This window comes from Pholis gunnellus, assembly GCF_910591455.1.
Source record: "Pholis gunnellus genome assembly, chromosome: 13".
Lineage (NCBI taxonomy): Eukaryota > Metazoa > Chordata > Actinopteri > Perciformes > Pholidae > Pholis > Pholis gunnellus.
In genome coordinates, this window is record NC_136540.1 from 396,146 (window position 1) to 400,875 (window position 4,730).

Genomic DNA, 4,730 nt, shown 5'->3' on the forward strand with positions numbered 1-4,730 from the left:
ATGGATGGATAATGGATGGATGGATGGATGATGGATGGATGGATGGATGGATGGATGGATGATGGATGGATGGATGGATGATGGATGATGGATGGTGGATGGATGGATGATGGATGGATAATGGATGGATGGATGGATGATGGATGGATGGATGGATGATGGATGGATGGATGATGGATGGATGGATGATGGATGGATGGATGGACCCTGAGCAGGTTTTCCATCAATATTTCAAAACCTTTCCAGACAAACAAACTCAAAGACTTCCCGACTGGACGAGGAGGAGAGATGAAGGCAGATAAGAGAATGAAAAGTAAAAGTGATATAAATGAAGTGATATAAATGAAGTGATATAAATGAAGTGATATAAATGAAGTGATATAAATGAAGTGATATAAATGAAGTGATATAAATGAAGTGATATAAATGAAGTGATATAAATGAAGTGATATAAATGAAGTGATATAAATGAAGTGGGCATGCCGTCACAAGAGGGAACTTTGTTTTGTGATTATTCATTCTGCCTTCAGGCTGGTTTTAATCTGTTTTATATATTATTTACAGAGGCTAAAATAAATAAATATCTGTTGATTAAACTCCTCATTCTGCATGTATTCATTCACTCTGAATTAATTCGTGCTTAGTTTTGGTTCCACGTTGAACCCATGATGTGTATTTGTTTCTCAGGATGTGAAGGTTTTCCTCTGTTAGACTTTACACTGATCATCCTACAGCGTGATGTGAAGCCAGTAAAGGGTCACATTTGGGTTCTTTAAACTATATTTGGGAATAATTTATCTTATGTTGTCGAGATCTGTTTCTTTGTTCTCCTTTGATTCAATGTTGTGAACCAGTAGAACATGAAAACGTCTCTTTGTTGTCTTCACATTGTGTTGATTTTGGACAGAAGCAGTAGTTTCCATGAGAAATGAATCTACATCTGCCAGACTCGTTTCTTTTTACTGCAGCACCACGTTGTGGAAGTGGTTTCTAGTTAAACCCCCGACTGTCAAAAGGAAGTAGCTCAGTGGAATGAAAGACATTGTTCAGATTGATGCTGCTGGTTCAGTTCTGGTTATTTTTCAAGTCAAAGCTTTGTGCCAATTCATCCTTCATTCTCTTTCAGGGTTCTGCTGGAAAAGTACAGCACGTTGCTGTTATTATTTACCAGGTGAACAGATTTTACTCCGACATACGATTCTGTACATGCGGCAAAATAACAGCGTCATCTCCACAGATTTAAACCCAAACCTCTGAGCTGCACCAGCTCTCACAGAGAACATCTGTTTTGGAATCATGACAATAAACTTTTGTTTATTTTGAAACAGCTACACAGTATTTGAGTCGATATGCCGGAGCTATTGAGCACACATTTCATTATTTTTCAATATTAATGCATTTCCAATACATAATAATCGGTCGGTCCAACACTTTGGTCTCCAGCAGCAGCTATCGGTTGTCATGACGTTTTGTACTGATGTTCATGGTGTCCTGAGGATGAACCTCACTGTCGTTGGTTGATCACTTTAGATGAAATGTTCCACTGTAAAATAAAGTGTTTATTCATTCTGCTATTTGGATTCAGACATTCAACGTCAGTTTACTGCTCATTAGCTAATGTTAGCATGCTAACACACTAAGCTACTGTTAGCATGCGAACATGGTTAATATTATCTGGAGCGGCCATTTGTGGTTTAATCAGGCAAAAGAGTTAATTGATTTATTTAGCAAAAAACAAGCAAGCAAAGCAGAAACTAAGTAAACTAAACAACAAAAACAATTAAACTAAACTAATAACTAACAAAAGACAAAGCTAACTAAATCTAGGAAGAAAGAAATCTAAATAAGAAAACATCTAGAATATTTGATTAATACGACTTGTGAATATAATAACTAAATACTAACATCAAATAAATAGCTCCTGTGTTATCCTCCATGTTAGCATTGTCCCTGTTAGCATGTTAGCATGCTGATGTAACGATACAAAACGACTGCAGACTGTTTAGTTTTGTTTAAAGTTAACTTTATTTTTTTGGCACTACTGGAGATGATTGAGGCACTTTCAGTGTGACGTATCTGGCGTCATCTAGTGGTGAGTCTGCAGAATGCAGCCAACTGCCGGCGTTTGGTTTGTCCGCTCTGGGCTACTGTAGAAACATGGCGGCCGGCTCCGTATGTCGATATGTATGGCTCATTGTAACATAACGAAAAAAACAATGTTTCTTATTTTCAGGTGATTATACACTAAGAATAAAAATGCAAATAATGTGAAATATATCTAGAGACAAACAATGAACCAACAAAAGGCCTCCAGTAATAAATGAATATATATATTTACATGGTTTTAAAGGGACTAGCTTATTACATTGTTCTTGAAATCAACAGCTGATTTTAATCTCAGCATGTTTACAGTGTGAATGCACTAATTCAATAATCAATAAAAGGTGAGATTAGGAGTTACCTCCCGTTGCATTGTGGGAAAGAGAGAGAGAGAGAGAGAGAGAGAGAGAGACAGAGAGACAGAGAGAGAGAGAGAGAGAGAGAGAGCACATCTGGATCAGAGTCACAGAGACACTCGCTGCTCATCGTGACGTTTCCAGGTCACTCACTTATGAAATGGCTTCTGTGCCTCCTCTCTCCTCTCTCCTCTCTCCTCTCTCCTCTCTCTCCTCTCTCCTCTCTCCTCTCTCCTCTCTCTCCTCTCTCCTCTCTCCTCTCTCCTCTCTCCTCTCTCCTCTCTCCTCTCTCCTTCATCTTCATCTGCAGCCTTGGACCTGCAGTTGGAGCTCCAGAGGGAGGAGGAGAGCTCAGCTCCCGGCAGCAGCGTCTCCTCCTCCTCCTCCTCCTCCTCCTCCTCCTCCTCCTCCTCCTCCTCCTCCTCCTCCTCCAGGAGCAGAGCTTCTCCTCTCTACTGGAGACCCAGGACGTATTGCTGGACCCGCTGGAGGGAAGGGAGGCCCGGGAGAACCAGAACCAGGACTGAGAGGAGCAGACTGTCAGACCACCGGGACCATCAGAACCCACAGGAAGTAAAAGATGCTTCTAGCATATTAAAGATGATTATTAATGAGCGGAGGGTTCAGTGTCTTCCTCAGGAACTCTTTCTCCATCCGTCCACCAGAGGCCCTCAGACCTCCCACCTGTCTGAGTCACATGACTCCACCTGCTCACCTGTGTCTCAGTCTCCAATCTGAAACCAGACCCGCCTCCAGCCAGAGCCACGGCGTCCATGTTGCTTCCTGCTGTTCCTCTCCAGCCTCTCAGACTGGACCTGGAGTTCTTCCTCTGCTGTCCCAGTTCCTCCTGTTTGGACCGGAGGCCGATCCCGGTAAGATGAACCACGAACCTCTAAACCACGAACCTCTAAACCACGTACCTCTAAACCACGAACCTCTAAACCACGAACCTCTAAACCACGTACCTCTAAACCACGAACGTTCCAGCTGATCAAGAAGCTTTTTAGAGAGTTTACTCATGAAGAGGACGAGGGACGGACTCTTCATCACAGAGAGGACTCTTCATCACATTCAGCATGAAACACTATCACAATCTACCTCTGAGGTGTAGTATAAAGTACTACATGTACCTCTGAGGTGTAGTATAAAGTACTACATGTACCTCTGAGGTGTAGTATAAAGTACTACATGTACCTCTGAGGTGTAGTAATAAAGTACTACATGTAACCTCTGAGGTGTAGTATAAAGTACTACATGTACCTCTGAGGTGTAGTATAAAGTACTACATGTACCTCTGAGGTGTAGTATAAAGTACTACATGTACCTCTGAGGTGTAGTATAAAGTACTACATGTACCTCTGAGGTGTAGTATAAAGTACTACATGTAGCTCTGAGGTGTAGTATAAAGTACTACATGTACCTCTGAGGTGTAGTATAAAGTACTACATGTACCTCTGAGGTGTAGTATAAAGTACTACATGTACCTCTGAGGTGTAGTATAAAGTACTACATGTACCTCTGAGTGTAGTATAAAGTACTACATGTACCTCTGAGGTGTAGTATAAAGTACTACATGTACCTCTGAGGTGTAGTATAAAGTACTACATGTAGCTCTGAGGTGTAGTATAAAGTACTACATGTACCTCTGAGGTGTAGTATAAAGTACTACATGTAGCTCTGAGGTGTAGTATAAAGTACTACATGTACCTCTGAGGTGTAGTATTAAAGTACTACATGTACCTCTGAGGTGTAGTATAAAGTACTACATGTAGCTCTGAGGTGTAGTATAAAGTACTACATGTACCTCTGAGGTGTAGTATAAAGTACTACATGTAGCTCTGAGGTGTAGTATAAAGTACTACATGTAGCTCTGAGGTGTAGTATAAAGTACTACATGTACCTCTGAGGTGTAGTATAAAGTACTACATGTAGCTCTGAGGTGTAGTATAAAGTACTACATGTAGCTCTGAGGTGTAGTATAAAGTACTACATGTAGCTCTGAGGTGTAGTATAAAGTACTACATGTAGCTCTGAGGTGTAGTATAAAGTACTACATGTACCTCTGAGGTGTAGTATAAAAGTACTACATGTAGCTCTGAGGTGTAGTATAAAGTACTACATGTACCTCTGAGGTGTAGTATAAAGTACTACATGTAACTCTGAGGTGTAGTATAAAGTACTACATGTACCTCTGAGGTGTAGTATAAAGTACTACATGTACCTCTGAGGTGTAGTATAAAGTACTACATGTAGCTCTGAGGTGTAGTATAAAGT